General features: G+C 47.3%; 1 long non-coding RNA gene across 1 annotated transcript; it reads right to left on the reverse strand.

Annotated features, from left to right (window-relative positions):
- Positions 1 to 2,126: 2,126 nt before the first annotated feature.
- On the reverse strand, positions 2,127 to 10,405 carry LOC122238348. Its single transcript, XR_006217257.1, has 3 exons — positions 10,290 to 10,405; positions 8,729 to 8,787; positions 2,127 to 3,066 (listed from the first exon to the last, which is right to left on the reverse strand). It is a non-coding gene; the product is annotated as an uncharacterized LOC122238348 (long non-coding RNA).
- Positions 10,406 to 10,621: the final 216 nt, after the last annotated feature.

Here is a 10,621-nt window from a genome sequence, read left to right on the forward strand (position 1 = left end):
TAGCATAAGAAAACAGAGTCCAGCGAGGTTAGGTAACTCGTGCCAGCTCACATAGCCAGTAGAAGTAGAACCCAGGACTGTCTATGGTATTGGCACAAAAACAGACACATTGATCGAAGGAATAGAATAGAGAACCCAGAAATGGACCCACAAACGTATGGCCGACTCATTTTTGACAAAGCAGAAAAGAATATCCAATGGAAATAGACAGTCTCTTCAGCAAACGGTGCTGGGAAAACTGGACGGCGATATGCAGAAGAATGAACCTGGACCACTTTCTTACACCAGACACAAAAATAAACTCAAAATGGATGAAAGACCTCAATGTGAGACAGGAAACAAAATCCTACAGGAGAAAACAGGCAACAACCTCTTTGACCTCAGCCGCGGCAACTTCTTACTTGACATGTCTCTGGAGGCAAGGGAAATAAAAGCAAAAATGAACTATCGGGACCTCATCAAGATAAAAAGCTTCTGCACAGCGAAGGAAACAACAAATAGAATGGAGAAGATATTTTCAAATAACATAGCGGATAAAGGGTTAGTATGCAAAATCTAGAAAGAACTTACTAAATCGAACACCAAAAAACAAATAATCCAGTGAAGACATGGGCGGGAAACATGAATAGACACTTCTCCAAAGAAGACATCCAGATGGCCAAGAGACACAGGAAACAATGCTCAACATCACTCCTCATCGGGGAAATACAAGTCAAAACCACAATGAGATACCACCTCACACCTGTCAGAATGGCTCACATGAACAACTCAGGCAACGACAGATGTTGGCGAGGATGAGGAGAGAGAGGATCTCTTGTGCTTTCCTGGTGGGAATGCAAACTGGTGCAGCCATTCTGGGAAACAGTATGGAGGTTCCTCAAAAAATTAGAAACAGAATTGCTGTATGACCCAGCAATTGTACTACTAGGTATTTATCCCAAGGATACAAAAATGCTGATTTGAAGGGGTACATGCACCCCAATATTTATAGTAGCCCTATCAACAGTAGCCAAATTACCGAAAGAGCCCAAATGTCCATCTACTGATGAGGGGATAAAGAAGATGTAATGTATATACGTGTATGTACATACACGTGTATATATACATACATAATAATGGAATACTACTCAATGATAAAAAAAAAAAATGAAATCTGGGGTGCTTGGGTGGCTCAGTCGGTTAAGCGTCTGACTTCGGCCCAGGTCGTGATCTCACGCTTTGTGGGTTCGAGCCCCACGTCAGGCTCTGTGCTGACAGCTCGGAGCTCAGAGCCTGGAGCCTGCTTCGGATTCTGTGTTTCCCTCTCCCTCTGCCCCTCCCCTGCTTGCGCTCTGTCTCTCTGTCTCCCAAAAACAAATAAATATTTTTTTTAATTAAAAAAAAAAAAAGAATGAAATCTTACCATTTGCAACAACATGGATGGAACTAGAGGGTGTCATGCTAAGCAAAATAAGACAGAGAAAGTCAGAGAAAGACAGATATCATATGATTTCACTCATATGTGGAATTTAAGAAACAACAGATGAACATAGGGGAAGGGGAGGAAAAATAAGATACAAACAGAGAGGGAGGCAAACCATTAGACTCTTAAATGCAGAGAACAAATTGAGGGTTACTGGAAGGGAGGTGGCTGGGGGGATGGGCTAGATGGGTGATGAGCATTGAGGAGGGCACTTTTGGGGATGAGCGCTGGGTATCACTTGTAAGAGATGAATCACTGGGTTCTACTCCTGAAGCCAAGACTATACTGTGTGGTAACTAACTTCAATTTAAATTAAATAATAATAATAATAACAACCCAGGACTGCCTATGTCCAGAGCCAGAGACCCTACCTTTAACTATCGGCCTCCCACTCCTTTCTATCCAAGCCCTGCCAGTTGGTCACTCGGGAGTGGGAGGACCAGGGCCAGGAACATGGGACAGCAGAACAGCCATCACCTACGTGTAAGGAGAGAAACACGGACACGGATAGGGGCCGCACATATCCCATTCATTCCTCCAGCGAGGATATCAAGGTTGACTGAAACTTCTCTCAGTACCCCTGGCGATGACCCCCATTTTTTGACTGCAGCTAGCTATGGATAACTTGTCACCCAAATACAGGAGACCCTCCCTCTACCTGTGATTTTGCTCGCCACCATTTCAGGCACCCACTCAGGGTCCTAAAACGTATCCTCGGTGGATAAGGGGGGATCTGCTGTATTCCGGGTATTGCAGATGTAAACCGAAAACATCCAGCCTGGTGAGACCCAGCATAAGACAGCCAATTTAATCCACGTGGCTCTGCCCTTCTCTCCCTTTTCGCCTGTGCAGGGGAACAGCGTGCATCTACCGACGATGGTAGTTTTCTTCACCTTCTCTACCCTTCTCTGTTGAGCTGCCTGGACAGTTCAAGGAGTGAGAATCATCAGGAACAAACGAAACGTGGAGGAGTGTCATTTTCAAACGTTTAATCAGTTTTGAAGACCAGCTGAAAAGGCCAGCGCGTAAATCCGCAGCCTCTGGCCGGGCTGCGTGAATTTGCCTGTCTTCTAGACGCCCCGTGCGGAGACCTGACAATTGCTGGTCTCTGCCTGGTGATCTACTGAGCTGCCCCAAGTCGGAGGCATCTTCTTCCTCATTCGCTGTCCATGGGTAGGTACCCCATGTGATATGCAGGGTTTACACAAAATCAAGCGTAAGTGAACACAGAGCCTCACACTTAGCATCTTTGTTTCCATCGGTTGAGAGAGCGCGGGAAAGCCGTGCCTCCGTTTACGCGATTAAACCTCAGCAAGGCTTCTTCTCAATCCATCTCAAAAAGGAGCCACTCATTTTCTGCAGGGCTACGATTACTTTCCAAAAGCTTGGAGAGAGGGGGAGCCAAAGCTTCCATCGGCTGTCTGGGACGGGTTCTAGGATACCTGGTAGGCTTCTTCCTGGCGGGGCGACGAGAAGGCAAATAGTGGCTTCTCGTTCCTGAGAGCAGTGGGGTGTCGGGATGGCTCAGCTGCTGGCGGTACTCCAACCAAAGACCGAAGTCTCGAAGTCTCAGAAATCACCTTGCCTCCGGACGCCATTAATCCCTAATGAGAAAACGGCATTCACTTAGTCCACGCAGTCTCTGGGGGGAACGCACCTACAGGAAACCTATCCTAACGGCACAGAATCCAAATGCCTAGTTGTGGAGAGTCACCTCGTGTCTCGTAGTGGGTGCAGCGGCACCTGTTCCCGGCGCTGCTCCAGTCCCTCACCCTACCTCTTCCTGGTGGAAACCTACCAGGAGGAGATAGCCGATGCTTTCTCTCTGCTATAACTCAAAAGAATTAAAGAGCACCAGAGAAAGGAGAACTTTGGAGAAACAAGTAAGTAGCGGCCAGAACAATTTACATAAGAGACGCACACTCAAATGTTGGTCTACTCCCAAGCCCTACAAGCCCTACTTATAAATCAGCAGTTGAATCGCTTGTGAGCGCCTTCGCGTAAATAAATGCTGACCGGGAAACATCAGTCCGCAGCAGGAAAAAAAAAAAATGTTCTTAAGGGACAAGGGGTGATCTAGAGATAGAGAGAAATAATTCATAGCCCTGTTTTCACCAGACCTGCCCCTATGCGGCCTTGAGTGAGTTGGTGACGCAGGGAATTTAAATATTCATTTGTAGCAGCCATCTATCTACTTTTTTGTCTACACCGCAGGACTTCCTTTTGGGAAATGCAGCTCTCGGCCTGCTGAGCTATCCCCCAGGGCTGGCATTCCTGTCATCCTGCCTTCCAGGCACAGGAATGAGCGTGGTCCGCACCCTGCACCCTCGTTGTCTGAGGAAGAGGAAGGCAGCTTCCAAATGGTCTCCAATGATCCTGCTTCCTGGGCTCATACCCTGGTGTAGGCTCAGGCACGGCGTGCCAGAGCTGGTCTGTGTGACCAACAGAATACGGCAGAAAGGATGGTGTGTCAGTCCCAAGATTAGGTTATAAAAGACTGCGGTGTGATACTGGGCTCTCCCCTCCCCTCCCTCCCTTTCCCCTCCCCTCCCTTCCTTTCCTCTCCTCTTCTTTCTCCAATCAGTCACTCTGTGAAACCAGCTGTCTTTGGAAAGGACATTCATGCAGCCTATGGAGAGGCCATTTGGTCAGCGAACCCACAGCCAGTAAGAAACTGAGGCCTACAAGCAACCACATGGGTGCCCTTGGAAGTGGATCCTCCAACCCCCCAAGAGCCTTGGGAAGACAACAGCTTGACTGCCTCCTTGTGAGAGGCCCAGAGTCAGAACCACCCCACCAAGCTGCTCCCAGATTCCTGTCCCACCGAAATCACTTGAGATAACAAATGCTTGAAGCTGCTAAGGGTTGGAATAATCTGCTGTGCACCAGTAGGTAACTAACGTCTTGGCCAATCAGATTATACCAAACTCAATACATCAAACACCGTGATTGGTCCAGGGGAAGAAACACAACCTAAGCAGAGCCAATCAGAATCCTTCTCAAGAACTAATATGGAAAACAGGTGACAGGGAGTCAAGCCATCTTCTTTGGAATCTCAACCAGAGGCCCTATTATCTCCCTAAGGAGTATTTGAAAGTGGGAAAGGGGGAACATATTTAATAGGTCACATTTTATGGAATCCCTCGTGTCATTTGACGGCTGGAAGCTAGAGGTGGTAACTGTCCCGCAATGCATGGGAGAGTCCCACACGACAAAGGATTACCAGTTCCAAACTGTCAATACCTCCACAGTGAGAAACCCTGAGCTAGAACCTTCAGTGGATTTGTTTACATGTTTGTTTATTTATTTAGGCAGGCCGTATGGAGAGATCTTCATTGAGAATGAGGTAAATTTGGATGTCAGCAGAAAGCAAGATATACTGAAAGAAGGAAAGAGTCCTGATGACAGAATTTGAATCCCTGGGTCCACTCCTACCTGAAGCCAGAAGCCGTACCCTTTGATCTTCCTGACTACACGAGCTGAAAAATGTTCTTGTCTGGTTAAAAGAGGTCAAATTGGGTGATTGATGTTTGCCACCCAAAGCAGCAAGACTGCTTCATCATTCAACCAACCATCCGTTCATTCAAGTCATATTTATTGAGTATTTCCTATGTGTAAGTCACTGGTTTACATCCTGGGGATACGGAGCTAAAGACAGCACATTCCAGAATGACAAGGGATTAACTAACAATTACCATACGTAGTGATGTGTATTCTCTCTCTCTTTTTTTAATGCTAAGAAAATACAAAAGAAGACAATCAGCTCAGTCTAATGGTAGGAGGAGGTAGTCAGGGAAGATGGCGCTCAGATATAAAAGGAAAGTGACAGAAGAGCCTTGCTTGGTAAACAACAAGTGACTCATTGCACAGGCCAAAGCTTTTGATATAGCCTAGCCCTGGCTATTGAGGCTAAGATCACAGTGATTCGAGAATCACTTACTGGCCATTTGGGAAAACACAAAGTAGTAAGACAAAAAACAGCATCGATCCAATGAAGTGTCCCTTATAAAGCACTCTGGTCATTCTCTTTGTCCACCTCTTTATGATCTCTAGTATTTCATCTTGAGAAATAAGTCTCTATTATGAAAGCAACTCTGTTTCTTAAAAGCGATAAAGAGAGGAAGACATTCTTTCGCAACCAGACTCAGGTCAAAGTATGAAAAATCATTTTCGTTGTAATGTGACCTCATTACATCTCCTTCCCTCGGTACACGGAATTACCGAGGAAGTTACATGCTGTTAGCAGCTGGGTGGGTTGCCATGATGGTATTTCCTAATTCCAGGAAGAAAAGAAGTAAGGCTGCATGTCAAGGAAGCTCTCAATCTCTTATAAGCACTCAGACTGGGTCTTGGGGATGAGGACAGAAAGGAGTGGACACTGAATTTTTTTCCAGAGACCTCCAAGCATTCCCTGACTAGATCCCCAACCCTGAAATTTCCAGGTCATCAATCAATCACAGCATAATATCAATTAGGGGTCTATGAGGACAAGGCATTATTTCAGGCGCCATAGAAAATGGGCCAGAGAGACAATGTCCTTGTTCTCAAAGAGCTTACAGTCTTACTGGGGAGGTAATCAGGAAATGACAAGAATCAGATGTGGCAGAACTGACTGACCTACAACAGAATAGTTAGGAGACGGTTCATGGCTGCCTGGCGGGGTCTTGAGCCAGACCTACGGAATGGGTAGAGTTTGGTCAGAAGAGAGAAGGAAGAACACTCCCCCTAGGCCAGAAAGATCAGCACTTGGACAGAGACGATTAAGCAGCCCAACTGAAAAGTTGGAGGGTGTGTGCTGGGAAATAGAATTCGTAAAGCCACGTAAGCCAGACTGGGGAGCAGTCAAGGTCAGGGGCTGGCTGTTGATCTGTTGCTCTCAGCCTCAACGCCTCGCTTCTTCAACTGCTCTGTGATAAAGGAGCTGTAAGCAGCTCTCATTCGCAGCAAACGCAAGCTGTGTCAGCACAGAGCTCTGGGTCCAGCAGGAGGAAGGAGCTTCTCTTTGTGGTTCCTCGTCTGCTGCTGTCTCATCTCCTCTGGGGCTGCCTGGCTCCCAGTGGCTGGCCCCAGTCCTACACCCAGCAGCCTCCACCCAGCCCCAGCCCCTTGGTTGCCCATGGTGACCACCTGGCCACAGAGCTCCTGATGTAGCACCCAGCACCCCAATCCTTGCACTGCCCGGCTGGAGAGCAGGCTTCTGACGCCCCTCTGCCTTCTGTGAGCTCTCCTGCCAACCTCCACCCACCTGCACCGCGGACGGGTGTCTCCTTCTTGCCCACCCAGAAGGTTGCGACTGCACCCTCTCCGGCACCGTCAGAAGCGCAGCCTAAGAGAGGGGTCTCCTTCCCGGCTCTTCCACCGGTGCTCTCCACTAGCCTTATGGTGTTTTGCAGGGGTTTCTTTACCTCCGCGTGACTTCCTCCCCTGTTGTAGTTAATACATCTTTATATTAAGCTTTCCACATTCAACCTACCTTGTGGTTTGTTTTGCATCTGACACAGGCAGGCAGAGCAGTCTAGATGGTGTGCAAGGGACGGGTGAGCCAACAGGTGGGCCTGGGCCCGGGGAGGGGAGGGAGGGGGAGGGTTTATGGGCCGCCTGCAAGGGCAGGGCGCCCTCTTCACACCCCGGGAAGGGAGGGAGCAGCAAGGGGGCACCAGGTCCTGGGGCAGGGGAGGAAGGGACCCCGAATGAAGAGAAGGTGTCAGAAAGAAGGAGGGAACGTGGCACAACTCATAACTTTGCAGGGGGCTTGTGGGTTTTTGGAATTCTAAACTAATCACGCTGACACAGTTTGGGGATGTTACTGTTCTTTTTAGCAGGGCAGGGTCATTGCATGGGGTTTTTTTTTCCCATTGTCATCTACTGCCTTACATTGGTGGGTCAGAGGTCGCCCTGCCCTGTGGTGACACGCCCCAAAGTCAGGAGAAAATGGATGTGTTACCTTTCTCGGGGAACTTCCTGCCTCTAATTTTTTTTTTCTTTTTACACCTGTGATCTCAGAACAGTCCCTGAAGGTTAATTAAAAGCTTCAGCCTCTGCTGTGTTGTGCTAAATATATTTATTGGTTTGGATGTCAACAGCAACTGATATTTGTGAGTAGCTTATGCAACATCAGAAAGTAAATGAAGAGGGAGAAAAAACCTTCAAATACTATATGTCACAGTCCAGTAACTGCCTCACCTTCAGGGCTAATTAAAATAATCGAATTCCACATAGGAAGCACTTTATTAAAAAGCTTCAGGTGAATAAATATATTCGAACAATGCAGACTTTTTTTTAAGTTTATTTATTTATTTATTTATTTACTTACTTATTTAAAAAAAATTTTTAGCGTTTATTCATTTTTGAGAGACAGAGAGAGACAGAGCCTGAGTGGGGGAGGGGCAGAGAGAGAGAGGGAGACCCAGAATCTGAAGCAGGCTCCAGGCTCTGAGCCGTCAGCACAGAGCCCGACGCGGGGCTCGAACTCACAAACCGCGAGATCATGACCTGAGCTGAAGTCGGCGCTTAACCGACTAAGCCACCCAGGTGCTTCAGTTTATTTATTTATTTTGAGAGGGAGCAAGAGAGAGCCAGGGAGGGGCAGAGAGGGACAGAGAGAGAATCCCAAGCAGGTTCCACACTGTCAGCCCAGAGCCCGACACGGGGTTCAAACTCACAAACCGTGAGACCTGAGCCAAAACCAAGAGTCAAACGCTTAACCAACTGAGCCATCCAGACACCCCTCAAACAATGCACACTTGAAAGTTTTTTTTAATGTTTCTTTCTTTTTGAGAGAGAGAGAGAGAGAGAGAGAGAGAGAGGCAGAAAGAGAGGGAGACACAGAATCCAAAGAAGTCTCTAGGCTCTGAGCTGACAGCAGAGAACCTGACCCGGGGCTCGAACTCAGAGACTGTGAGATCATGACCTGAGCCAAAGTCAGCCGCTTAACCGACTGAGCCACCGAGGCGCCCCAACAATGCACACTTTTAAATAAAGTACTCCACTATTCATATTTGTGTATTAGAACATGATCACGTGTTGATTGGGTAATTGACAAATATTATGTGATTAAAAATGATTGTATCTAAGTCTTAAATAAAATCTCTACCTCCCTCCCTCTCCCTCACATACACACACACACACACACACACACACACACACACACACACCACCCTGGATGAAAGGCTGAGCAGGCTTATTCATCATACTCTATTATATACATTAAAAATAAGAATCGGGGTGTTGGTCAAGGGTTTCCATCTCTTAAGCCAGAATGCTCACCTTCATTCAGATTCTAAATCTGATGATGATGATGATGATGATGATGATTTTTTTAAAGGCTGCAAAACAAAAACAGAAATTTTCATTAAAACGCACTTTGAGATGATTTTCCCTTGGAAAGCTAGCCCTCTGCAAACTGGTTCTAAACCCCGACACCCGATTTCTCAGGAAGAGGTTCATGCTAATTAGATCTGATTCCCTTGGCTTATCAATAATTAGTTACCATTGAAAACAATTTTCATTAAGTCCTTCTCCCAAGTTCTGAACCTTCCACTTCTATTAATTAGTTAACGATTGTACAAGGTATTAGGGACCCACTTGGAAACGCCGGAGGGAACGTTAGAGTCATTTAGTGCTTGCTTACTTGGCTTCTCAGCAAGTGGATGTGTAGGGAACTAGAACTCTGCTTCAAAAAAAATTTTTTAATGGCTATTTATTTTTGAGAGAGAGAGAGAGGCAGAGTGTGAGTGGGCGGGGGGGGGGGGTGGGCAGAGAGAGAGGGAGACACAGAATCCGAAGCAGGCTCCAGGCTCCGAGCTGTCAGCACAGAGCCTGAGGCGGGGCTCGAACTCACTGACCGCGAGATCATGACCTGAGCCGAAGTCGGACGCTCAACTGACTGAGCCCCGCAGGCGCCCCTAGAACTCCGCTTCAGTGATGTTGTTCGGGAAAGCAGAGGCCAGCGGGCGTCTGCAGGTGCCTCCCGTGGCAGGCACCGTGGCCCCACTGATTCCACCACCCTTGCCCAATCTTCATCCAATGTCATCTGTCATTACCACATCCTGGGGCTGTGTCACCCTTGTTTCCATGCGTGGCTTTGCCTCATGTACTCAGCCTACCCAGCAGCAGGCTGAATGTGTCCGGGAAGCATGCTTGCTTTTGAGCCCAGTTACTAACACTAGCCAGTTCCCTGCCCATGAGTGAATCCAAAGCCCAATAAGGATCAAAAGTAATAGCGGGGGCGCCTGGGTGGCTCAGTCAGTTAAGCATCTGACTCTTGGTTTTGGCTCAGGTCATGATCTCACAGTTTTGTGAGTTCGAGCCCCACATTGGGCTCTGTGTTGGCAGCACGGAGCCTGCTTGGGATTTTCTCTCTCTCCCTCTCTCTCTGCCCCTCCCCCACTTGCGCTGTCTCTGTCTCTCTCAAAATAAATAAACAAACTAAAAAAAAAAAAAAAAGGAATGGAAATCCTGTGGAAAACCAGAAGGAGAGAAAACACAGGAAGGATCAATTGTAAGTGGTGAGAGAGGGACAGGTAATCATAACACAGCGTTGTCTCTCATGGTTTAGAATCCAAGAATCTCAGGATTAGATGGAACCTTAAAGGTTCTCAGATTAGGCAAGGTAATAACTGCTAGCTGCTAAAACAAATAAACCCGGAAATCTCAATGACTTCATAAAAAAGAAGTTGAAAGCCTCGAGGGAGGTTGGGAAGGGTACTTGGTTTGACACCTAGGAAGAGAACAGGTTGATGGGCAACCAGTCAAGCTGTACGATAGAATAGTTCTCTAGGACAATCTTTCATACCTGTCTGTAATCACCTCTAAGCAGATGGCATACCTGTCTTTGAACACGTCCACAGAGGGGCGCCTCATCGCTAGCTGGAAACTCGGTATATACTCAGGGCCCAAACACATGGGTAAGTGCAAGGTCCTGCCTGCAGCCAGAGAACTTTCCACATCCTGTGTCCGAAGAGAGATACAGCAGCGGGTTTAATTCTGAACTGACTCCAGGGTTGTCAGAAATGCAGGCTCTACAATCATGAGACAACTGGGAACTTTGAAAGCTAGTCCAATATTCTTCTGGAAAGGTTTGAGTCAACAGAGATAGAGACCATGGGAATGCAAGCTGGTACAGCCACCATGGAAAACAGTATGGAGGTTCCTCAAAAA

The sequence above is a fragment of the Panthera tigris genome, chromosome B2 (assembly GCF_018350195.1).
Source record: "Panthera tigris isolate Pti1 chromosome B2, P.tigris_Pti1_mat1.1, whole genome shotgun sequence".
Classification (NCBI taxonomy): domain Eukaryota; kingdom Metazoa; phylum Chordata; class Mammalia; order Carnivora; family Felidae; genus Panthera; species Panthera tigris.